A 27,287-nucleotide genomic window follows, 5' to 3' on the forward strand; every position below is an offset into this window, starting at 1 on the left:
CCAATATTCCACGGCTGATTTAATTTCTCCTGTTGATTCATCATCATTACCATCATCATAGGCAGTCCCTCGGAATCGAGGCAGACTTGCTTCCACTCTTAAAATGAGTCCTTAGGTGGCTGAACAGTCCAATACGAGAACCACAGTCCCTGTCACAGGTGGGACAGATAGTCGTTGAGCTAAGGGGTGGGTGGGACAGGTTTGCCGCATGCTCTTTCCGCTGCCTGCGCTTGATTTCTGCATGCTCTCGGCGATGAGACTCGGCCGAGAGTTGATTACAATGACTGGGCCTTACCTCCATCCTTGGATAATATAAAACAACTTACTAATCGTTAACTGATTGCATGGATAGAGAGGGACATATTGGGGACACCCAACATGGATAAGGGAATCAAGGGTTATGAGGAGCGGGAGGGGAAGTGGAGTTGAGCCCAAGATCAGATCAGCCATGATCTTACTGAATGGCGGAGCAGTCTCGAGGGGCCAAATGGCCTACTCCTGCTCCTATTTCTTATGTTCTTATGTCATGTCATGTCTTACAAATCTAATTGTATTTTTTGAAGAAGTTATGAAAATGGTGGAGGTAAGCCCAGTAGACATTGTCGCCTGAGACTTGCAAAAAGCTTTTGATAAGTTTCTGCGCAAGATCCTTTTCTACAAGATTGAAGCCTTTGGTATTACTGGTAATACACTATACTGAGCTTGCATGCAGAACTGGCTGGTAGGACGTAGTCTTAAGTGATAAGGGAATAAGGAGTTATGGGGAGCGGGCAGGGAAGTGGACCTGAGTCTATGATCGGATCAGCCATGATCGTATTAAATGGCGGAACAGGCTCGAGGGGCTGTATGGCCTACTCCTGCTCCTATTTCTTATCTTCTTATGTAGCTATAGATGGATTTGGATCTGTCACCAGTTGTGTCCTGCAGGGATCGGTGTTGGGATCGTTGTTCTTTACTATTTTTATTAATGATCGGGATATAAGCGTTGAGGGTATAATCTGTGAGTTTGCAGATAATACTAAGTGCTGTGCAGGTGTTCGGACTGTAGACCACGCTCACCTGCTTCAGGCAGATTTTAATGTGTTGGGCGATTGGACTCATGATGGGCAAATTATGTTTAATTTGGATAAATGCAGTGTTATGCCTTGGGCAGGGCGAATGTTCAACATTCATATACTTTTCAGGGAAGAGCATTATAAAAGAAAGAGATCTGTGCGATTTAATGCATAGATCTCTAAAGATGCATGAGCAATGCTGTGAAGCGATAACTAGAGCAAACAAGGTGTTGGGGTGCATTCATAGGACAATTGATAATAAGACGAGGTCTACAATTTTGTCCTTGTACAAGACCTTGGTCAGGCCTCACTTGGACTACTGTCTCCAGTTTTGGTCTCCTCACATGGTGGATGATAATGGCCCTGAATTTACGGTGGGAGGCCTACCAGAAGAACACGCCACTGAACCGAAAAGATCAAATCCAAACTTACCTGGTGTCCCCGGAGCTTCGGGCTCTGCCGATCCTGGGCCTATAGGCTTCGCCTGATTATAAAGACCCACGGATCACAGGCGGTTCGCAAGGGTCCCTGGGATTACGCGGGCCCGATCAACCAATCAAAAAGGGAGATTTCTATGATGTTTATGTGCATTCGATTTTTGTACGGAATCCCCATAAGCATATTAGAAATCCCCAAATAAATAAGAATTCACGCCACATAAATAAAAATAAATGTTTCCATGTTCAAAATTAAAACTAATTATGCAATTAAAATAAAAATGTATGTGTATGTTTAACTCATATTAAAAATGTTAGTTTAACCCTTACATTGGTAAAAGAAGGCCTTACACCTGCTTTTACCAGGCGTAAGGGTTTCGTTGGCATTCGCTGGGCAGTCCAAATCTGTGCCCGCGAAGGTGATTTTGTAGCGGATGTGGTGGATATGTCCAAGTTCCTGGTTTTCATGCATGCGCAGCGCATGAGGAAACAGGGAAATTGCAGGGACATTCTGAAGGCTTTCAACAGCGTACGCAGAAGCACTGTAATTTCAGGGCCTTCGAGGCTTTGGAAAGGGTATAGAGGAGGGCAACTAGTCTAATTCCCAGTATAAAGCACTTTAGTTATCAAGATAGGCTGAAAGAGATAGGACTCGCCACCACCTCCTCAAGGGCAATTACAGATGGGCAATAAATGCTGGCTTTGCCAGCGACGCCCACATCCCGTGAACGAATAAACTTTAGAAAAGCGTAGACTTAAAGGGAGATCTGATTGAGGTTTATAAGATGATGAATTCTGACGGGATTGGGCAGGTTAGATGCAGGAAGAATGTTTCCGATGTTGGGGAAGTCCAGAACCAAGGGTCACAGTCTAAGGATAAAGGGTAAGCCATTTAGGACCGAGATGAGGAGAAACTTCTTCACTCAGAGAATTGTCAACCTGTGGAATTCTCTACCACAGAAAGTTGTTGAGGCCAGTTCGTTAGATATATTCAAAAGGGAGTTATATGTGGCCCTTACGGCTAAAGGGATCAAGGGGTATGGAGAGAAAGCAGGAATGGGGTACTGAAGTTGCATGATCAGCCATGATCATATTCAATGGTGGTGCAGGCTCGAAGAGCCAAATGGCCTGCTCCTGCACCTATTTTCTATGTTTCTATTTCTATGAAGGGAATAGATTGTATTCCAATTGAGTGTTCCAATCTGGCTCACTAATGTCCTTCAGGGAAGGAAATCTGTCATCCATACCCGATCTGGCCTATATGTGACTCCAGACCCACAGCAATGTGGTTGACTCTAACTGCCCGCTGAAATGGCCTAGCAAGCCACTCAAGGGAAATGAAGGATGGACAATAAAGACTGGCCTTGCCAGCGACGCCCACATCCCGCGAACGAATAAATAACAAACAAAAAATAGGTTAGGGAGGACCAGGGTCACAATTTTAAGTTGTACCAGGCCAAATCTAGGTTAGATGTCAGGAGGTGGTTCTTTTCCCAGAGAATAGTGGGCCTCTGGAACAGGCTGCCGTCTCATGCAATGGATGCAGATTCGCTGAATTCCTTCAAGCAAGAGTTGGACCCATTTCTGGTTGGGGCGGAGATCACCTTATACGAAAGGTAGGTACTTCAGGGAATTCAGGGCCAGAGTGATCTCCTAGATTAGTTTCGATCATCTAAATGGGGCGGAGAGGAATTTCCCAGATTTTTATCTAGTTTTTCGCCTCTCCCAGGAGATCATTCGGTGGGGTGGTGAGAAGGTATCTAAATTGAGAGGGACAGGCTGGATGGACCAGAAGGTCTTTACCTGTTCGTCATTGTTCGTATGTTTATGGGCCTGAAATCCCGGCCTCCCCAGGTCCGTACGGAGTCTGTAAGGACCCGGGGAGGCATCGCAAAAGTCGATTTTCAGTGCGCAATGCATATGCGCCGAAAACTGGCTTTTCCGATCTGCCAAGTTCTGGCTTGACTGATCCAATGCATCTTGGGGAGAAGGACATTTGCATGGGCAAGATTGCGCTATTTGCCCATCTCTTGCCCAGCGAATGTCCTTAAAACTCTTGCGCCTGGTAAAGAGCCTACTTTTACCAGCGTAAGAGTTTTAAAACATATAAAAAACATTAAAAATAACATTTAAAAACACATTTTTATGTTAAAAATCCTGCCCATTTATTAACTTTAATTTAAATGAATGTTAAATATGTGGGGTGTTTTTTATTTTTTATTTGTGTTTAGGTGTTTGGGGGATGTTTCTCATTCATAATAATGAGGACTTCTACTTACGCAGTTCCCATTATTATGAATGAGAATGCTTTACCTTGATTGGGTGTCCAAGACCACGTGACTCCAGCTCCAGCTCGACAGACGTTCAGACGTGCACGCGTTCCGACGCACATGCAGAAGAGGCCTAGTTGTAATGCATTGGTTGTAATTTACCAAAATTCCCTGGATTCTGGAGAGGTCCCAGCAGATTGGAAAACTGCAAATGTAACACCCCTATTTAAAAAAGGAGGCAGACAAAAAGCAGGAAACTATAGACCAGTTAGCCTAACATCTTTGGTTGGGAAAATGTTGGAGTCCATGATTAAAGAAGCAGTAGCAGGACATTTGGAAAAGCAAAATTCGGTCAGGCAGAGCCAGAATGGTTTTATGAAGGGGAAGTCATGTTTGACAAATTTGCTGGAGTTCTTTGAGGATGTAATGAACAGGGTGGATAAAGGGTAACCAGTAGATGTGGTGTATTTGGTCTTCCAGAAGGCATTTGACAAGGTGCCACATAAAAGTTTACTGCACAAGATAAAGGTTCACGGGGTTGGGGGGTAATATATTAGCATGGATAGAGGATTGGCTAACTAACAAAGAACAGAGAGTCGGGATAAATGGTTCATTCTCTGGTCGGCAACCAGTAACGAGTGGGGTGAAGCAGGGATCAGTGCTGGGACCCCCAACTATTTACAAACTATATTAACGACTTGGAAGAAGGGACTGAGTGTAACGTAGCCAACTTTGCTAACAATACAAAGATGGGAGGAAAAGCAATGTGTGAGGACACAAAATATCTGCAAAAGGACATAGACAGGCTACTTGAGTGGTCAAAAATTTGGCAGATGGAGTATAATGTCGGAAAGTGTGAGGTCATGCACTTTGACAAGAAAAAATCAAAGAGCAAGTTTTTATTTAAATGGAAAAAGATTGCAAAGTGCCACAGTACAGCGGGACCTGGGGGTAATTGTGCATGAAACACAAATTGATAGTATGCAGGTACAGTAAGTAATCAGGAAGGCCAATGGTATCTTGGTCTTTATTGCAAAGGGGATGGAGTATAAAAGCAGGGACGTCTTGCTGCAGCTATATAAGGTATTGGTGAGGCCACACCTGGAATACTGCGTGCAGTTTTGGTTTCCATATTTACAAAAGGATATACTTGCTTTGGAGGCAGTTCAGAGAAGGTTCACTAGGTTGATTCTGGGGAAGAGGGGGTTGACTTATGAGGAAAGGTTAAGTAGGTTGGGCCTCTACTCATTGGCATTCAGAAGAATGAGAGGTGATCTTATCGAACGTGTAAGATTATGAGGGGGCTTGACAAGGTGGATGCAGAGAGGATGTTTCCACTGATGGGGGAGACTAGAACTAGAGGGCATGATCTTAGAGTAAGGGGCCGCCCATTTAAAACAGAGATGAGGAGAAATTTCTTCCCTCAGAGGGTTGTAAATCTGTGGAATTCGCTGCCTCAGAGAGCTGTGGAAGCTGGGACATTGAATAAACCTAAGACAGAAATAGACAGTTTCTTAAATGATCAGGGGATAAGGGGTTATGGGGAGTGGGCGGGGAAGTGGAGCTGAGTCCATGATCAGATCAGCCATGATTTTATTGAATGGCGGAGCAGGCTCGAGGGGCCGTATGGCCTACTCCTGCTCCTATTTCTTATGTTTTTATGTAAAACCGCAATCACTGGTGGGCGCCCGAGCAAAAGGTAACTGCGCGTCTTTTCTCTTCTTTTCAGCCCGACCGCCCGCAGGAAGCCCAGAAGCAGGATTTCAGGCGCCCACTGCCACCGACTGCCACCCAGTGTCGCCGATATTCCTCTCATCGATCCGCCCAGTGCCACTTTCGCCATGGCCTGGAGCGGGCGGGAGGGGAGAGCCGCCGGGAAGCGTCCGCCGACGTTAGCGGACGACCGACGCGCGTAAGTAGACTGCCGCCTGCCGAGATGCCAGATTCATGCGGGCGGAGTCGGCAGCTGGACGGCGGCAGGACGGCTGTGGACGGCGGAGTGCAGGCTGCTCTGTCCTCAACAGTAAGTGTCAAGATGCTGTAAAAAAGGTGATTGAAGTTTATTTAAATCAATTCTTTACAGGTACTGTACCTGGATGCGGTCCCCTGAAGGTCGACAGATGTTTTTGTTTTGTTGTTTTGCTGCTTTTTATTTTTAGCTCTTCGACCCTCCGTAGGCCCGACTCCATCCTCGGCGGCACTTGGGTGGCAAACACCTCTGCCGCCGAGAATGAGACCTCCCGCCTGCTGCCACCCGGATTGGCGGTGTACATCGTTGATTTCCCGCCGACCTTTGAGGGACCTGGGTGATGAAAACCACGCCCAAAGAACCGTCCAGTACCTCAGCAGCCATCAACATTCCTTTGGGCAGCACTTGGGCGGGCGAGGGCCTTCATCAAAGTCGGGCCCTATATGTTTTATATGCTTAAATACAGGGTAAATAGTGAGCTACAGCATTCATATGAGTCAAACATTTATAACTTTAAAATGAAGCCACTACCTGATTTTAGTGCGATGTAGATCACTTGAATGAACTTTCTTTACAATACAATACCGGTGTGTCCAATTGCGGCTGTTTATCAGAATTAGATTCAAGAGTTGGAGCTTTTACACCTTTTGATAATCACATTCATCTATTTCAGATCAAGTTATATCGAGATACACTGAGTCTGCGGCACAGGAACAGGCCATTCGGCCCAACTGGTCTATGCCGGTGTTTATACTCCACACAAGTCTCTTCCCACCCCTCTTCATCTAACTCTATCAGCATAACCTTCTTTTCCTTTTTCCTTCATGTTTTATCTAGCTTCTCCTTAAATGCATCTATACGATTCACCTTAACCACGCCCTGTGGCAGCGAGTTCCACATTCTCACCACTCTCTGGGTAAAGAGGTTCCTCCTGAATTGCCTGTTGGATTTATTAGTGAATATTTTATAGTTATGGCCCCTAGTTCTGTTCTCATCCACATTCCCTGCGTCTACCCCAATAAACCCTTTCATTATTGTAATGACCTCGATCAGGTCACCCCTCAGACTTTTCTAAAAAAAAGACCCCCAGATTGTTCAGCCTTTCCTGATAACTATATCCTCTCAATTCCGATATCAACCTTGTGAATATTTTTTTACACTTTCTCCAGCGCATCAATATCCTTTTTTATAATATGGAGACCAGAACTGTGCCAAGTGTGGTCTAACCAAGGTTCTATACAAGTTTTAAATAACTTCTCTGCTTTTCAATTCTATCCCTCAAGAATTGAACCCCAGATCTTAGTTTGCGAATTTTATGGCCTTATTAATTTATGTCACTACTTTGTGTATCTGTACCCCCAGATCCCTCCGTTCCTCTATCACATTTCGACACTAATTATCCAAGCAACATGTGGCCTCTTTAGTCTTCCTACCAAAATGCATCACCTCACACTGAACTATATTGAAACATTGCCATCTGCAAACTTGGATATACAACTCTCTCTTCCTTCATCCAAGTCATTGATATATATGGTGAAAAGCTGAGGCCCCAGTAAGAATCGTGGAAAACACCACTTGTCACATTCTGCCAATCAGAGTATACTCCTTTTATCCATCCCTACTCAGCATGGTGGCATGCCACTCCAGGGAACAGCGCGAGCTGGTGCAGGAGGGCGATGGCAGTGAAGAGGGCGACTGGATTGGATGTCACCATAATCCAGGTCGGTGATTGGAGCGTGGGCATGTGCAGCAGGAACAGCGAGATCAGGATGAGGGAGCAGCGAGAGATTGCAGAGCGAGGCGATCGTGGCCCAGGAGAGGCATGAATTCGGGGACCAGAAGAGGCGAGGGCCCAGGGGCAGCACGGGCCAGCCCACACTGCGATATGTGTGAACACTAGGTCCATGCAGCAGAGCTGGTTTCCAATCGTCTTGGTTAATCCTTGCCACTGGAACAAACCTAGCTCTGTCAAGCCTGTGTGGTGACTGGTGTGCAATGGCCACCACACGTTAAAAAAATCCACTCACAGGCATCTTCCACCCTTCAATATGTAGCTCGGGATCGGGAATATCAGATCCTTCATTGAAACACCTGTGAACTCATCCCTTTTTGGTGGAAGTAAGTCATCCTCGATACGAGGGACCGCCTAAGACTCTGTCTCCTACCTCCCAACCAATTACCAATCCAAGTCACAAAGTTGATGCGTCAACTATACCATCTCCAGAAATAGAATAACACCAATGTTACATCACCACTGCAAGCCCTACATTAACTGACAAGCTACTCAGAAAAATGTTTCCTCCATAGTGCAAGGAGACTCTTCCTTTCAAAAAGGTTCCACGTGAAAAACATCAATATGCAAAACAGTTACATTCATGGAAACTTGCAAAATCTACCGAAACAAACAAAACCATTGATGGATTTCTGTTGAGCAATTATTTATCCACATCTCTTGTTGTCACTGAAACATTCCCAGTCATTATGCATTGCTCCATTCTGCCGATCGTATTTCTGTGTTAATAGAAAACTTTATATTTGCTTTTCATTTTGTCGCCTATTCACGCCCAACATTCTCTTTTCCACCCAGGTTAACTTGAAGAATGAAAATTATTCGAGTGTTGATTTCAATCCTGTGCATAGCTCCTTTATGCAAACTTTATTCACCCGTCTGATTCGTAGTCTAATCAACGACAAGAAAACACCGTTCAATCCTTCAAGTTGCCCTGGGGCAAACTGTTACCTGTAAAACTAGACAAGAGGTCAAAGGCAGCTGCCAGAAGTAAAGTCGAAACTGCATTAACAATTCTATCAGTTTACAGATTACAAGAAGATACGTTTACAAAGAACTGTAAATCTTTTATGCTTGCAAATCCACTGGGAGGACAGACGCACCAATGTCAGTGTTCTCGCTCAGGCCAACATCCCCAGCATCGAAGCACGGACCACACTCGACCAGCTCCATTGGGTGGGCCACATCGTCGGCATGCCCGACACGAGACTCCCTAAGCAAGTGCTCTACTCGAAACTCCTACACAGCAAGCAAGCCCCAGGTGGGCAGAGGAAACACTTCAAGGACACCCTGAAAGCCTCCTTGATAAAGTGTAACATCCCCACCGGCACCTGGGAATCCCTGGCCCAAGACCGCCTAAAGTGGAGGAAGAGCATCCGGGAGGGCGCTGAGCACCTCGAGTCTCATCGCCGAGAGCATGCAGAAACCAAGCGCAGACAGCGGAAGGAGCGTGCAGCAAACCAGACTCCCCACCCACCTTTTCCTTCAATCACTGTCTGCCCTACCTGTTACAGAGACTGTAATTCCTACATTGGTCTGTGCAGCCACCTGAGAACTCACTTTTAGAGTGGAAGCAAGTCTTCCTCGATTTTGAGGGACTGTCTATGATGATGAGATCACAATCTATCTTCTGGACGACAGCTTTAGAAGAAAATAAGTTTAAGGAGTCAAGAGCCACAATACATTGCATAACCACACTCTGTTATGTCTTTAGTGAGCAGTGCAGAGACAAGACAAATGCCCACAGATAAAGGGAAAAGCAGTGAATGAGATATCAAGCTCCCTCTCACACACCTCCCAACAGCAAATCACAATGGGTTGGGCAGAGCTGTGAGCAGCTCATTAGCCAGAAGTACAGCAGTGAGACAGAAAGGGTAAGGAACTAAAATATAAAATATACTTTAATTAAAGAAGGATTCTCACTCTTCAAAAAAAATGAATGAATTTTGAGACTTGCCTTTATTAGCCGAGGCATAGAATACAAGAGCAAGGAGGTTATGCTTGAACTGTATAAAACACTGGTTAGGCCCCAGCTAGAGTACTGCGTGCAGTTCTGGTCACCACATTACAGGAAAGATGTGATTGCACTAGAGAGGGTACAGAGGAGATTTACAAGGATGTTGCCTGGACTGGAGAATTTTCGCTATGAGGAAAGATTGGATAGACTGGGGTTGTTTTCTTTGGAACAGAGGAGGCTGAGGAGAGATTTAATTGAGGTGTATAAAATTATGAGGGGTCTGGATAGAGTGGATAGGAAGGACCTGTTTCTCTTAGCAGAGGGGTCAACAACAAGGGGGCACAAATTTAAGGTAATTGGTAGGAGGTTTAGAGGGGATTTGAGGGGAACTTTCTTCACCCAGCGGGGGGTGGGGGTCTGGAACTCACGGCCTGAAAGGGTGGTAGAAGCAGAAACTCTCATCATATTTAAAAAGTACTTGGATGTGCACTTGAAGTGATGTCACCTGCAGGGCTACGGACCAAGAGCTGGAAAGTGGGATTAGGCTGGATAGCTCTTTGTCGGCCGGCACGGACACAATAGGCCGAAATGGCCCCCTTCCGTGCTGTAAGTTTCTACGATTCTATGAGACAATAGAGAAGATTGGCCTGGAAATGTGTCTCGGACGTTGGCACACAGCGAGCGGAATGGGATCGGCCGCTCATTATACGCAGCGCCTGAGATTCTGTTCCACTGCAATCGACGAAATGGAATATCAGGTGCTCTACAACGCCCCCTCCCCAAGGGACACTGTGCACTCCGCAGGCTCTTTGGTGGCCAGCCACTGGGCCACCAGAGACGTGATCAACCAGGCCAGCAGCTCGGCGCCCAAAACGGAGTGCTGGGCTACATGATGGCGGCCCAGTCGACGCGAGGGCCACCACTGTCGGGCCAATGCAAGAGTCGGCCGACAAATGAAGATGTTGGCCCGGGGTGCTAAAGGCCTCCCCTTTACGGGGCGCCTCGGCGATGGATGCCTGCCAGCTTCGCCAATCGCATTTCTATCAACTAAAATATCAGTCGTTTATTCAACTACATAAAAGAAAAAAGAAAGATTTGCATTTATGTAGCATCTTTCACGACCATCGGATGTGGCAAAGCGCTTTACAGCCAAGGACGTACCCTCTGGAGTATAGGCACTGTTGTAATGTGTGAAACGCGGCAGCCAATTTGCACACAGCAAGCTCCCACAAACAGCATTATATTGACCATATTACCTGTTTTTTTTTTGTGATGTTGACTGAGGGATAAATATTGGCCAGAACACTGGGGATAACCCCCCTGCTCTTCTTTGAAATAGTGCCAAGGGATCTTTTACATCCATCTGAGAGAGCAGACGGGGCCTCGGTTTAACATCTCATCTGAAAGACAGCATCTCCGAAAGTGCAATACTCCCTCAGCACAGCACTGGAGTGTCAGCCTAGATTTATGTGCTCGAGTTCCTGGAGTGAGACTTGAGCCCACAACCTTCTGACTCAGAGGCAAGTGTGCTGCCCACTGAGTCATGGCCGACACTCTAAGCAACATACTCCTTTACGTTACTGGAGTCATGAGGGTTGTAACTTCTGCTTTGCTCTGAAAACATTTGTTTGCTACGCTCTCCGCAATGCCCAGAACTTTCTCCCTAGTACCAAGCCTGCAAAACGGAGGAAGGAAGAACGGATAGACTACAAAGTTTCCCATAAGGAGAAATGGGGAAGGCAGACCCAGGAGAAAGACATTATTTAGAGTGTATGCTTCCAACTTATTAATGTCCTCTTAAACCTAATATTTTGGATAGTGACCAAAATGACATAAAGTTGATAGCTGGTCAGTTCTACTCAATAAATATGGAAGAGTATATCTGCTGAGACTAGTTTTCTGGCACTGTGAATGGGAATTTTGGATGTATCTGAAGCCAGGAAATCAATGCTTACATGAATGATTAATGTTCATGTTGGTACGGTATCAACAAGATAATGAAAAAAGTCTTGCCTCAACAGATTTTAACAACAATTTTTGATTCCATGCCCAACTCCCTGATCGTGTTGCTACAGAGCAAATAAAACACTTTAGAGCACTGCATAATTTAAAGAATCACTTATTAAAAGCAGGAGTGTTGGTGCTGCCTCACACAAGCAAATGAATCGGTTCATTCAACCTGGGACCATTTCCACAGAGAAACCCACATACCTTTCAGTTTCAGAAAAGGATGACGCCCCATCATTAAGCAAAAAGGAAATAAGGTCCAAACTAAATTTCTCCAGAGCATGGCAAGCCTCCAGTGAAGAGACTACAAGTGCATGTGTTTTCCTACAGGAAGCATTTTTTTGACCAGAATCTACTTGTGAATTATGTGTTTATGATGATGGACAATAATTTGCTGGATAATGGAATGTTTTTTTCTTCTAGGCACCCACAGTTAGTTATGAAGGATTGGTAGGTCAGGATATCTTACATCTGAAATCCAGTTCTTGTGGCACCGCTCCAATATTGAATCCAACTGCTCTCTCCTGAATTGCAATCTCCCACGCAGTACTGAATCGTGGCCATTTGTGTTCCCCAATTTGTTCCATCCATTGGGAGACAAGTAAACACAATTTAGTCTCAAAAGCTTTTTTTTTATGAGCATTACAGAAACAATATTCCCAGTGAAGGTCAATCTTTATTAGACATGAAATGTCTTTTGGGAGCAGTGCTGATCTTCACTGCAACAATGTAGCAAGCAAAGCTCGGGCCTTCAAATCTCATTTTTTCCTCCACTTTCTAAGACATGGTCAGGGTGAAACTGGACTTGGGCAGGAGCACAAAATGTGGATAGCAAATTGGCAACTAATTTTTACACCCCGCCCGATTTTCTCTTCCATTAGTCAGGAGGCCGATTCGTGACCTCCCATTTTGTTCTACTGCGCCAGTCCAGTTTTACCCCCGCTATTTATTTTATCCACCGTTGGAAGCAACGCAGACTAGGAATCAAACCCAAGCTTTGCTGGCCCTACAATCCGCACTCAACCAACTGACTTTCCCAACCTTGGCAAAGACATCTGAACGAAAGTTCAGCAACCCCATTCCGACACCATTTTTTTCTGATAATTTGAGTGAGGGTTTCTTATATACTTGTTATAAATTTACAGAAAATAAGAATGTAAATTTCTAAAGAAATTCGCAGGGTAAAATCATAAATGTAGGTACAGCAATTAGGAAAACAAATGGTGCGTTAGCTTTTGTTACAAAGAGATTAGAGTATAAGACGTCTTATTACAATTATATAGGGCATTGGTGAGGCCACACCTGGAGTACTTTGTACTGGTCTCCTTACCTAAGGACATATTTGCCTTAGAGGGAGTGCCACAAAGGTTCACTGTACTGGTTCCTGGGATGAGGGGATTGCCCTATGAGAAGGGATTGAGTAGACTAGACCTATATTCCCTAGAGTTTAGAAGAATGAGGGGTGATCTAATTGAAACATATAAAATTCGTAAGGGGCTTGACAAGGTTAATGCTGAGAAAATGTTTCCCCTGGCTGGGGAATCTAGAACACGGGGTCACAGTCTCAGAATAAAGGGGTGGCCAATTAGGACTGAGATGAGGAGAAATTTCTTCGCTCAAAGGGTGGTGAATCTTTAGAATTCTCTACCCCAGAGGGCTGTGGATGCTCAGTCGTTGAGTATATTCAAGGCTGAGATCAATCATTTTTTGGGAACTAAGGGAATCAAGGGATATGGGGATAGTGCGAGAAGGTGGAGTTAAGGTAGAAGATCAGCCATGGTCTCATTGAATGGCAGAGCAGGCTCGAAGAGCAAACTGACCTACTCCAGCTCCTATTTCTTATGATCTTATTAAGGACAGCTATCTACAAGAACATATGTAAAAAAACTCAGGATAGGAAATAAAAGCATTTCCGACACTGTTGCATCTTTTATAACAATTCAAATGTGTTGTCTCCTCATTTTAGGTATGTGGAATATTTAACTAACTGAATGTAATTAAACTACTGTTTATAGGAAAGATAGTAGCGTACTTAAACATAAGTAACCTTGGAGCTGACATTGTGATTTCAACGTACAAGCTAAGTTATTTGATTTTATGAAAATAATCTTGCGTGCCTTTGGGCCATAGCATAATAAATAATAAATTTATTAAAAGATACTAAAGGTTCCTAAATAAACTGGGAAGTGTGCACGAGGAAAAGTGTTATTATTCCAAAAGTATCAGAACATGGAAATTCAATCATAAAATTCTTTTTGTAGTTAATAGGATTACTGGAGTATTAAATGGATCTGAGGATTACAGTTAGTATTTTATGCTACATACCAGTATAACATTGGGCTTCCATCCAATTTAATATATGGTTAGCTTGCAGAATTAACTAGCCATAAGCATTTAATTTGTAAAACTGAGCTCTTGGCGATTATCGGCTGGTGTATGTAAAGCGTGCACAGTTCTTTAAACCTTTGAAAACACCTTTTATTTCAGAATGTCATTTTTAACTTAATCGACATCTGACAGAGAATTTCTGCTAATTTATGAATGACAAAATGGAATTAAGGGGCCTTCAATTTATGAACAAAGGAAATAAAAGTCAATCTTTATTAACTTTGGTGCAGAAATTATGTATTCCTTTTTGAATGAGATGCTTTAAGATGTGTTTAACTAAGCAACGTATAAGTGGTAGATGATTAACTTTAGTAACACAGTTGCAAGAGGATGCTTACTACACTAAAATGAGCACTATTCCAAGCAGGTATTGGAAAAGGCTGGAAGGAATGAAGCAGTCTCGAACACGTAGACCAAAATGCCTTTGCACTAAGTGTTCATGTCAGGCTAATAACTGAGGGAGAAATGTAATTACAATCCCACAGATCTCAGGAAGAAATGTTCCTTTTGTGCAATCCTTGACCTTTGGAGTTTCTTTTTTGCAAATCTTGCAACAGCACAGAATAGGTAATTCTTCAAGATTGTATTTGTGATTTGGAGGCATGCCATTTGGCCATGTTTTAAATTCATGGATGCTAATATAGTTCAGAGATCTTCCTACCAGTTTACTTGGCTGGAAATTGTTGGCCTTCTTTCAAACCTTACCAGGTTGATTGCTGACTATCTGCTCCAAGGGTGCAATGTGTTCGCTTCTTAATACTCTACCGACTGAACTAAACTGTTATTAACCAGTTAATTACCCGTGGTGTACAGCACAAGCCAGAGTAATTCAGTTAGCTATAAAGGGAGTGCAATATTCAAATCCTTGAACAGAAAAAAAAATAATTTGGAGGCCGAAATTGCCCCTTTTTTGCGTCCCGTTAGTGCCGCTGGGAGGTGCTAACAGGCGCAATTGGCTTTTCACCCGACGGGCAGCAGTTGTGAATGGGGCAAAATTGCCCCCGAGATTTTCGCCCGCCATGACGTCATCGCTATGCACGCCAACCGCCCAGCGCCGATGTCTTTGCGCCCAGCGGGGGAAATTGCCCCGTGGGATGCAAGGCTGGCACGGGCCGATGTTCACACCCGCTTCGCGGTGCACGGACATCCGCCCATTAAAGGGGAAACTGTGTGCGCCCCTGGCCGCCATTTTGTTTTGTGTCAGCCAACTCTTCCGTCAGCCCGACAATGGCGGCCCTGGTCTCGACCGGGCCACCATCATGCAGACCAGTACTACTCTTTGGGTGCCCAGTCGTGATTGTCCCTGCTGGCTCAGTGGTAGCCAACAAAGTGCCTGCAGAGACCGCAGCGGCCCACCCTTTTAGCGCCGCGCCCTGCGATTTTCGCCCACCATGACGTCATCGCTATGCGCGCCAACCGCCCAGCGCCGATTCCTTTGCGCCCAGCGGGGGAAATTGCCCCGAGGGATGCAAGGCTGGCATGGGCCGATGTTCTCACCCGCTTCGCGGAGCACGGACATCCGCCCTTTAAAGGGGAAACTGTGTGCGCCCCGGGCCGCCATTTTGGAGGGGAGTTGTGGCGCGTCAGCGCTATGCGGGGCTTCCATTAGCGCTGAACTCCTCAGCGCGGCACTGAACTCAGCGTCACGCTGACACCACAGGAGTGCCCCTCCAACAAGGTGGAGCACCCGACACAGAGCTCCGCCCCGTTTAAGGGGCGCCAAGAGCAATTCCACGCCGCGGGTCGGACTTCTCGCCCGGGTGATACCTGACCCGGGCTCAGAAGGTTACCTCCCACAGTCGGGGTGTGGGACAATTTCAGCACCTTGCACATATTTAGTGCCTTTCACGGCCACCAGATATCCCAAAGCGCCTTCCTTACAGCCAATAAAATACTTTTTGAAGTTTAGTCACTGTTGCAATGTAAGACTTGTATTGTAATCGGTCAATTGTGGCCAATTGGTTTGCAATTTCTTATCGACATTCCTATTCATTCTTGTGGGCATATTTCACCCACAAAGCAGGTCAATTCAGAGCACCACTGATAACTATTCTGAGAGAAGCTGTAATTCAAGCTATATTGGTTGAAAGACAGCAAAGGAAGGCAATAGGGTTATTTTTGAATTCCACACATATCACAGGTCACAATCTATTTTTCTGACAAATAGTCTAAACATGAAAAATTTACCTATTTAATGTATTTATTTTCACAGATGCTAATTGGGTTCTGACGAAAGATCATCGCCCGAAACGTTAATTCTGTTTCTCTCTGCGCAGATGCTGCCTGACCTGCTGAGTATTTCCAGCATTTTCAGTTTTCATTTCAGATTTCAAGCATCCGCAGTAGTTTGTGTTTGCTACATGGGTCCATTGTATGTTTCCAGAAATTAATCTCAAATTTCCAGCATTTAGATTTTTTTCTCCTTGAAACTGTCAACTCCGAGTTTGCATTTGCAAAAAAAACGTTAAGACCATAGGTTAAGCAATGACCAAAAACTTCCCTATACTGTCAATAGAAATGTTGCAAGAAGGAAACAGATTTATGTCCTACTCATTTCAATTTATATGTTGGTTGACATAACAGGATTCAACTGAAGACAATTGTAACAAGGGTAAATGGCTGATAAATCTGACTTGAGTGCCATTAACAGCAAAAACGTACTGAGTTATTAATTGGAAAGTCTAGATTTCCCATATGCTATGCTCCAGGAACCCTGGTTCAACCAGTGATTGTTAATTACACATTTGAACTGCTATATACAAAGGGCAGAGCTCCTGGTGACAACACAGTCTAGAAGATAGCTTGACAGGCAGAAGCACTGTGTGAAGTTTGCTTCTGGTATACTAGAAATTGATTTGGAATGCTAAGGTGCAGCTGTATGCTGCCTACCCTCAAATATGGAGGTTTGATTTAAACAGTAGCAATTCAAGGTGCAGCTCTGGAGTCCTGTCGAGCACTGACAGCTGAGCAACATCTCGCCATTGTTGGAGCCGATGGATTGATTTGAACCTACTAGCTCGTAAACAGTAGAGAATAACAGCCACAGCTCTTAGCCGAGACTGTAGTGGCAGGATCTAGAGAATTAAAGGGAGGCAAACAGAGTCTTCTGACCTTAAAACTGATGGCAGTAACAAAAATGATAAAAAGGTTTCTTAGAGATGCAGATAGGCAACTATGTTATACTGTTATTTACCCTCATCCATGCCTTTGTTACCTCCAGACTTGACTATTACAAAGCACTCCTGGTTGGCCTCCCACATTCTACCTTACGTAAACTAGAGATGATCCAAAACACGTCTTAAGTCCTGTTCACCCATCCATCATCATCATCAGCGGTCCCTCGAACGAGGATGACTTGCTTCCACGAGTTCACAGATGTTTCGATGAAGGACCCGATGTTCCAGTCCTGAACTCTAATTGAGGGGGTGGAAGATGCCTGTGCGTGGATTTTTTTAACGTGTGGTGGCCGTTGCACATCAGCCACCACACGGGCTTGGCAGAGCTAGGTCTTGGTCCAGTGGCAAGGATTAACCAGGACGACTGGAGACCTGCTCTGCTGCATGGACCTAGTGCGCACACATATCGTAGTGTGGGCTGGTCCGTGCTGCCCCTGGGCCCTCGGCTCTTCTGGGCCCCGTACCCTCATCTGTCACACCTCCGCCACGATCTCTCGCCGCTCCTCCGCCACAAACATTCACCGCATCGCGCCACAAACACTCGCCGCTCATCCACCCCGACCTTGCCACTCTGACCTACATTGGCTCCCAGTTAAGCAATGCCTCGATTTCAAAATTCTCATCCTTGTTTTCAAATCCCTCCATGGCCTCGCCCCTCCCTATTTCTGTAACCTGCTTGAGCATCCCTGATTATAATCGGTCAACCATTGGTGGCCATGCCTTCTGTTGCCTAGGCCCTAAGCTCTGGAATTCCCTGTCTAAACCTCCCCGCCTCTCTATCTCCTTTGAGACATTCCTTAAAACCTACCTCTTTGACCAAACGTAATTTCTCCTTACGCGCTCGGTGTCAAATTTTGTTTTATAACACTCCTGTGAAGCAAGCACCTTGGGATGTTTTACTACATTAAAGGTGCTATATAAATACAAGTTGTTGTTGTTATGCTATACTTTACTGTGCTACATTATACTCTTTGCTGTAGATACCAATTGAGTTCCATGTACAGATGACAATGACGTAGACTTGGAGTATTTTTGCCATTCCTATCTACTGCAGCTGTTCCTGCAGAGTTCAGTCAGATGTTTCTTCATTACTTAATGCAAACCCAACCATTAGACATGGGTCACTGAGTTTAGTTCTTCAGCACTTGTAGTTTGCTTAATTTATGGCAACTTCTTATTTGCTGCTCAGAACTCTCTCATCCATCAGTCGTCACACAGCTCTAATTTTTGGCTGACGCAAGTACAACTTTGTAGTGTGGCATTTGTGTCTGCAGCATTTCTCTTCTGTCACAATAGGCCAGTGCTTATTTCTCGCTTACCTGATCTGAGTCGAGCTTGGAAGCCATGATTAGAAGTGGGCAGTCACCCATAACCTGTGGGTTCCGCCCAAGGGGACATTAAGTGTCTCCTTTACTAGGAAAGTTAAACACTATTTCTGCGAAATGCATTAAGTACATCTCCTTCAATGTGAAGGTTTAAGCAGCCAGATTTGTAGTAAGGTTTTAAACAGTTTGAAGAAATGTTCATTAATGTTAATTAACAAAAATTAATGGGCCGTCATGACCACACTGGAGTTTTCAGAAAGGTGCAGTTCCTGCAATAGCTGGGATCTGCCCAGTCTGGAAATGTTTGCACAAAACATGGCATCCATGCTGCCTGTGTGGTGCAGAACCACAAACTTTTGCAATGTTCAGAAATGTCTAAATTTTACCTCTGACACCAAACTACCATAAAAAATAATTGGAAGTGCTGGTCATAAGGCAAGATGCTGATTGTATCACAGCTGCCAAATTCTCCGTCTATATAGAAACTGAATACATGATAAGATCTCATGCAAAACACGCCTCTGAACCATGTATCAACAAATATTATTGAAAACTGCATTGGTCGCTGCACGATTATGTGGTCCACTACACGACAGAATTGTCACAGGAGAACACCAGAGTTTCTTCGGAGAATTTAGCCAAGGAATGTTTCTGTTTATTTCCAGACGTTCTTTTTACTCTAACACTGCAAGGTTGGAGGAGGAAGAAACTGAGGGATCAGACCGTGTGAAGTTATCCACCATTTTAATGACAGTACGTCTGAATGCTCGCAAAGTTGGCTTTTTGTTTGGTAAAATAATGGCATCATTTGCATTGCAAAAATACCGTGTCAGCACTGAAGCATAACACTGCAGATCATATTGAATACAGTCATTGTATTCACCTTCGCTCTGCAAAGCAGCAAAGAATGCCTGTTAAATCGCAACATTTTTTTAATCATGACCGACGTTTCCAAGGCTATAACCAGTCGCGATTTGCCGAGGGAATGGTTAGTCAACTTGTGCCCAGCCTTAAAAGGATCATAAAATGTCTCACTCTGATAAGTCACATGCTTACAGGTGAATGTAAAGGAAGAAACACACGATAGGGCAATTTCCTCCCTCTCCATTGCCTTTTAGTCTAGACATAACTGCAACACCTAAATTGATAGAGACACATTTTGGGGCTGAATATTGTTGCGTTGATATTCTGTCCACATAGTTCTGTACGCAACAGCTTAAAAAATAGCACAGTAACAAGTGAGCACTGATTCAAAATGGTTTCAAAGCAGTTTACGTTTGCAACCAAGCATCTCCCTAAAACACCCTGGAATTCTCCGTTGGTGCCAGACAACATCTCCAGGCTTGTCTGTGCTGAAGTATTGTGGTCTCGACATTTTTTTCTCTCTTCATCATTCTTTTGCTCATTAAGAGAAGAAAAATAGATCACAGATAAAATGTGTGTAGAATTAGGAAGGAGAGGGAGGGAAAAACTAGAGACCAGAAGTGTAGGCAAATGGTGCATAGGTGGGAGTTGTGAATGGAAACCAGGTTAAGAAGTCCTATTGTCTCACGGTCTGGCCGGGAATGACAGAATGATTTATGGAGATGTCTTCTCTCCCCACCCTGCAGTGAAGCGCATGCGTCACGGGAAACAAAGGAAATAAATAGCTATATACGTTAAATCCACTGCAGTCACTGTGAGAATCGCAGGGCCAATTTATGCTGGCGATCTATTCTGTTGAAATTCTGCATTAGGTTGCAAAACGTCTTTTTTTTAAAAACTGCATCCTAAATCTCAACATTTGGACAATAATCCATATGTGCAGAATTTATGGTAATGTCATTACAATATGCATTTATAGATGATCTGTAAACTCCCTCCCCGCCCCCCCCCCAACCCATGGGCATCACGCCAGTGCATCGGTATAACGTTTCCAGATGTGCTCGCCCTAAAAGATGCAAATTATTTACAGTAAATTCCTCCCTAACAAAAATCATAAAACCAGCGGTTTCCTCAATAAATAAATGATCGCCATTGCAACTTTGCTATTTATTCTCTGTATGCACAGAGGAAAAATTGCATTCCATATGATTTGGGGTATCCTGGTACTTGAAGCTAAAATACAAAGGGGGTTCGGATGTTGGGAACTGGCTTCTGTGAAAGAGACGCCCCGGTACATTTCATCGGGCGAAATCAACTAAGGACGAAAAATTGATCAATTCGCCGGAACGGGTCGCCCCGTGTTGTGGCCAGATCGCTTTGGCTAATAAAACAGACACGGGCAGTCTGTCCCATGCATTCGCGACAGGTTCAACGGATAAGCCTCGACTTGCAACCCCCTCCCTCCCCTCCTTTTCCAGATCATTTCACACCACCTTCCTGAAGCGTCCTCTAAAAATAGAACATTTAATTGAAAACACAGCAGAAAAAGTGACACATATTATCCCATTCACACATCGCAGCCACGGTGCTGTAAAACGCACCCAACCTCCCCTTCTCAAGAACACTTCCTCGTTTTCTGCAAATAATTGCCCAGAGTCGCCTCTTTGTTGCAAAAAAAGGCATATCCCTCCCAAATCTCCCCCCCCCCCTCAACAAAACCCCCCCTTTTTTTTAAGGGTTTGAGAAGACAGATGCTAGATTTTTATACAGAGGGGCAAAACTCACGTCGGTCTCTTACCGTTATTCCGATCGCCTCTCCTTTTTAAATTCCCGCTGGCCGATCTTAAACTGGACTCCGCTGCAGCCACTGCCTTGTGTGTGTGTGTGTGTGTCTGCCTAACTGGCGAGGAGGAGCAGGGTTGGGGGGGGAGAGCGGGGGGGGGGGGGGGGAGTTTACGCCAAGCTCTTGTGCTGTTGCATTTCGCCGGAGAGTGTGGGCAGGAGCCGAGCAAAGCTTATCCCATTTGTAAAATATGACTCTGAGACGGCGCTGCGAACACAATTGGACACTGGGACTGGCATCACGTGCTCTTTAAAGCACTTCCAAAAATTCCGACTTGAAACGAGTCAGCTTACAAGTATTTTTTTAATAACTCATTTAATTTTTTTTTAATTGGCACGCTTCAACAAACGCCTCCTATTCTAAAAAAAATCCTCACCAATACACGCCCCTTGCTGAAATTGCAGCTGCATCCCTGAAATTGTAAATGTTACTTAAATAAGTCCCATGTCATTAATTTTCGTCGCTAGCTGTATTAAAATGCGGTTTGCCGCTTTGAAGGACAATTTTATGTTTTACAATTGTATGTTTAACCCCTTGAATTGTGGATTTGGGGCAGGTTGATAGCCAGAGGGGTGGAGGGAGGGGGAGAGAGAGAGAGACAGGCTCTAAATAGATATTCTGTTCCCCCTTCAATTAACTTGCCGAGGTATTGGTTTGGGAGGTGGCGATTTTCTCCCGTTTATAATAAATCGGCAATTCTCGCGAAATGTTAGGCTTTGATTAAAGCAAAAAAAGGGTGCTTTGCTAAAGGACACCGCTATCTGAGTGCTGAAGTTCTTTGGCGCCCTCTGTAATGTTTGCTGAAAAGCGCCGCACTGTCACTGGGCAAAATATTTGTACCTGAGAGTCAAAATAGTTTCAATCGGTTTCAGAGGCCGTTCGATTCTCATCTCTTTTTTATATTGGAGAGGGTAAAAATAACACCTTTCACTGTTAAAACTTCTATAAAAAGTTTTAAAACGAAACTTACCAGAGTCCAATGGATCTTGGATATGCAGTGTCTAGTGAATAAATCTTACAATTAGGTGGAGGGTTTGCTGCACCTTCAGGCAGAGAGGAGTTAAATGCTTTTACTAGCTCCACAACCGGCGTTCGCTGTGCGTTCATCGCTTGTTGCCCGAGGTGTGTCACTGAAAGCTCGTCTGTCCAATATTGCCGCTTCTGCGGCTGTTCGGGGACTCTGCCATGTTTCAATTGGAGAGAGTTATATCGAAGCAGCTACCAGTCAACCAGTTGCGTGTGAACTGAATGTCGATCAGCCCCCTACCCCCCTTGTCTCCCTGGAAACACGGCACTGTCTCTGGTCCGCCGTGCACTGCAATCTAAAATAGTGTCTTACATTGAAATCCACACATGCACTGAAATGCCACACCCGGGACATTTGATGTCAACACACTTTGATTTATAAACAGCATAATAATCAAATCTCTTTCTGTGGCACACGAATATAAAACCAGACACAAGGACAAGTAATTCAGAAACAGTGAGGAATATATTACTCTGGATTTGCTTTTTTTAAAAAAAACAAGTGTTAAAAAGTGAAATCTGAACACGAGTCAATTGAAAATTATTTTAGTTGTCCCATCGGGTTAACATTACAATGTTGCAGTCGACCATATTAAAAAAAACCCTGATCGGACAGCCCACATTTCAGGTTTTCCCATGTTATCTTTGTCCCTAATAGGATATCTTACACATCTCCATAGTGTTGGGTGTACAGCACGTATTGATTAGTCAACCCACACATCTCAGCATTGCCCAGAGGCGAAGATCCGAATCTTTCTTTTTCTCAAGAGAATGACCTTTATTCGATGTTGCGCAACCTCGGCAGAGAGAGAAGATTGTTCATACCGCGAATTCCAAAAGGTGCTTTTAGTTCAGGAAATCTGAAGAGCCCCAACAACCCCAGGACCATGTGTGCCATTTACATTCACTAGCTTGTCCCACGTTGCAGTAATCCACCTTTAACTTCACATTTAAAAGTAAAATCATTCCTTGCCGCAGATTTCTGCCCTCACTCCGCCATCTTTGGCCGTTGCCTGGAACTGTCAGGTCAGTTAACCTCTTGCACAATCATATTTTTCATCAGTGCAAAAGTCCTTCAGCTTTGGATCCACCCAATAAGAACATAAGAATGAGGAGCAGGAGTAGGCCGTACGGCCCCTCGAGCTCGCTCCGCAGTTCAATAAGATCATGGCTGATCTTCAACCTCAACTCCACTTTCCCGCCCGATCCCCATATCCCTTGATTCCCCTAGAGTCCAAAATCTATCTATTTTTCAGCCTTGAATATATTCAACGACTGAGCATCCACAGCTCTTTGGGGTAGAGATTTCCAAAGATTCACAATCTCTGAAGAAATACCTCTTCATCTCAGTCTCAAATGGCTGACCCCCTTATCCTGAGATTGTGTCTCCTAGTTCTGGACACTCCAGCCAGGGTAAACATCCTCTCAGCATCTACCCTGTCAATCCCCCTCAGAATCTTATATATTTCAATGAGATCACCTCTCATCTAAACTCCAGAGAGCATAGGCCCAATCTACTAAATAATTCCTCATAGGACAACCCTTAATGTGTGTATAATATAAAAAAAGAAAGACTTGCATTTTTATAGCGCCTTTCACGAACACCGGACATCTCAAAGCGCTTTACAAAGTACTTTTGGAGTGTAGTCACTGTTGTGATGTAGGAATTGCAGCAACCAATTTGCGCACAGCAAGCTCCCACAAACAGCAACGTGATACTGACCAGATAATCTGTTTCTGTTATGTTGATTGAGGGATAAATATTGGCCAGGACACCGGGGATAACTCCCCTACTCTTCTTCGAAATAGTGCCAAGGGATCTTTTATGTCCACTTGAGAGAGCAGACGGGGCCTCAGTTTAATGTCTCATCTGAAAGATGGCACCTCTGACAGTGCAGCACTCCCTCAGCACTGCACTGGAGTGCTAGCTCAGATTTTTGGTGCTCAAGTCGCTGGAGTGCGACTTGAACCAACAACCCTTTGACTCAGAGGTGAGAGAGTGCTACCCACTGAGCCACAGCTGTCACTAAACTGGCGCAGACAGAGATCGTCTTAACAGGTAATCTCACACTGCATCAACTTTGCACTACTTTAATGCTAGCGAAGATCTGAGTTTAACAATAACATTTAAAGGGCTCTCTTTTGACTGATTGGAAATTGATGTGGAGTCAGCAGTATAGCTCAGGTCCATTCAATGCATCATTTTAAACATAATTCTGTTTACCTAGCTTTTAATGTCTGCAGGAGTGCAGCTATCTTGAGGGGGAGTAGGACTAGAAGGAGCTATACTAATAAATGGGGGAAAAGTTTTAAAAAATTGGATCAGCAATTTTGTTTAAATATAACGTGAAAAAAGGTAACCAAATTGCCCCTGCATTGTCTTTATATATAGAATGTCTGTGCACATTCATTCTGAGGCTGAACTCCAGGATATAGTCGATGTATTCACCGAGGCATATGAAAGCATGGGCCTTACGCTAAACATCCGTAAGACAAAGGTCCTCCACCAGCCTGTCCTCGCTGCACAGCACTGCCCCCAGTCATCATGATTCACGGCGCGGCCCTCGACAACGTGGACCACTTTCATACCTCGGGAGCCTCTTGTCAACAAAGGCAGACATTGATGCGGAGATTCAACACCGCCTCCAGTGCGCCAATGCAGCCTTCAGCCACCTGAGGAAAAGAGTGTTCGAAGACCAAGCCCTCAAATCTACCACCAAGCTCATGGTTTACAGGGCTGTAGTAATACCCGCCCTCCTGTATAGATCAGAGGCATGGACGATGTACAGAAAACACCTCAAGTCGCTGGAGATATATCACCAACGATGTCTCCGCAAGATCTTGAAAATTCCCTGGGAGGACTTGTGCACCAACATTAGCGTCCTCATCCAGGCTAACATCCCCAGCATTGAAGCACTGACCACACTCGATCAGCTTTGCTGGGCAGGCCACATAGTTCGTATGCCAGACACGAGACTCCCTAAGCAAATGCTCTATGCGGAGCTCCTTCACGGCCAACGAGCCAAAGGTGGGCAGCGGAAACGTTACAAGGACACCCTCAAAGCCTCCCTGATAAAGTGCAACATCGCCACTGACACCTGGGAGTCCCTGGCCGAACACCGCCCTAGGTGGAAAAAGTGCATCCGGGAGGGCACTGAGCTCTTCGAATCTTAACGCTGAGAGCGTGAAGAGGTCAAGCGCAGGCAGCGGAAGGAGCGTGCATCAAACCAGTCCCACACAACTCTTCCCTTGATGAATGTCTGTCTCACCTGTGACAGGATCTGTGGCTCTCGTATTGGACTGTTCAGCCACCAAAGAACTTGTTGTGTATCTATAAAGCATGCACTCCCATGTTCCGCCATCAGGGGGCGCATCCCCTGAAGTCCCAGGGGATCCCAGCATCCCTTGGGAGCACTGTATATAAGCCGGCCCCTAAGGCCTGTTACTCACTCTGGAGTGTCTGAATAAAGACTGAGGTCACTGTTACTTTAACCTCCCCGTGTGCAGTCTCATCTGTGTTAGGAACAAAACAACTGGTGACGTGTACATGAATCCAACGCAAAGATGTAGCAAACTGTGGGCATCCTGGAGAAGTTCTCGGAGGGTGAGGACTGGGAAGCCTATGTCGAACGGTTAGACCAGTACTTTGTAGCCAACGAGCTGGACGGAGAAGGAAGCGCTGCAAAAAGGAGAGTGGTCCTCCTCACGGTCTACGGGGCACCGACCGACAGCCTCAGGAAGAATCTTCTCGCTCTAGTGAAACCCACAGATAAGTCGTATGAAGAGCTGTGTACACTGGTTCGGGAGCATCTTAACCGGAGGGAGAGAGTGCTGATGGCGAGCTATCGGTTCTATACGTACCAGTGATCTGAAGGTCAGGAAGTGGCGAGCTATGTCGCCAAGCTAAGGCGACTTGCAGGACAATGTGAGTTTGATGGCTACCTGGAGCAAATGCTCAGAGACTTTTTTGTACTGGGCATTGACCACGAGACCATCCTATGAAAACTTTTGACTATAGAGACACCGACCCTCAGTAAGGCCATTGCGGTAGCACAAGCGTTTATGTCCACCAGTGATAACACCAAACAAATCTCTCAGCACACAAGTGCTAGCAATGTTCATAAATTAACCGGAACTGTGCTTGCGAGCAGAAATGTACAGAGCAGAAACCACGAGTCTGCAACTGCCAGCAGGCCTCAGGTGACCCAGATGACTCAGATTCTGCAACAAAGGATGAATGCAAGGCAATTTACACCTTGTTGGCGTTGTGGAGGCTTCCATTCAGCCTATTCATGCCGCTTCAAAGGGTATGTTTGCAAGAGCTGTGGAACAATGGGGCACCTCCAACGAGCTTGCAGATGAGCTGCAAGCTCTGCAAAACCTGCTAACCACCACGTGGCAGAGGAAGATCGGTCCATGGTGGATCAAAGCAATTTTGAGCCACAGAGAGAGGAGGCAGATGCTGAAGTACACAGGGTGCACACATTTTCAACGAAATGTCCACCTATAATGCTAAACGTAAAATTGAATGGCTTACCTGTAGCCATGGAACTGGACATTGGCGCTAGCCAATCCATCATGAGTAAAAAGAAGTTTGAGAGACTGTGGTGCACCAAGGCACTCAGACCAGCCCTGAGCCCCATCCACACGAAACTGAGAACGTACATCAAAGAGCTTATCACTGTCCTGAGCAGCGCCATAGTCAAAGTCACCTACGAGGGCACGGTACACGAACTGCCACTCTGGATTGTCCCGGGCGATGGCCCCACACTGCTTGGAAGGAGCTGGCTGGGCAAAATCCGCTGGAACTGGGATGACATCCGAGCGCTATCACATGTCAATGAGGCCTCATGTACCCAGGTTCTTAACAAATTTCCTTCCCTTTTTGAGCCAGGCATTGGAAACTTTTCCAGGGCGAAGGTGCGGATCCACTTGGTCCCAGAGGCACGACCCATTCACCACAAGGCGCGAGCGGTACCTCACATAATGAGGGAGAGAGTGGAAATCGAGCTGGACAGGCTGCAACACGAGGGCATCATCTCCCCAGTGGAATTCAGTGAGTGGGCCAGCCCAATTGTTCCAGTATTCAAAAGTGATGGCACGGTCAGGATTTGCGGCGATTATAAAGTAACTATTAATCGTTTCTCGCTACAGGACCAATACCCGCTACCTAAGGCAGAT

General features: G+C 45.1%; 1 protein-coding gene across 3 annotated transcripts in view; it reads right to left on the bottom strand.

Moving 5' to 3' along the window:
• The window catches only part of LOC139264227 (brain acid soluble protein 1 homolog), a 77,598-nt gene extending 55,225 nt beyond the window's left edge, over nucleotides 1-22,373 (bottom strand). The window contains exon 1 of one of the 3 annotated variants that reach the window (XM_070880358.1): nucleotides 22,051-22,373. The gene's annotated coding sequence lies outside the window, so the exon portion shown is untranslated. Of the gene's footprint in view, nucleotides 1-21,022; nucleotides 21,248-22,050 lie in introns of those variants that run through there. The other 2 variants (XM_070880360.1, XM_070880357.1) reach the window with 2 other exon arrangements.
• Nucleotides 22,374-27,287: the final 4,914 nt, after the last annotated feature.

Source organism: Pristiophorus japonicus, chromosome 5, assembly GCF_044704955.1.
Source record: "Pristiophorus japonicus isolate sPriJap1 chromosome 5, sPriJap1.hap1, whole genome shotgun sequence".
Lineage (NCBI taxonomy): Eukaryota > Metazoa > Chordata > Chondrichthyes > Pristiophoridae > Pristiophorus > Pristiophorus japonicus.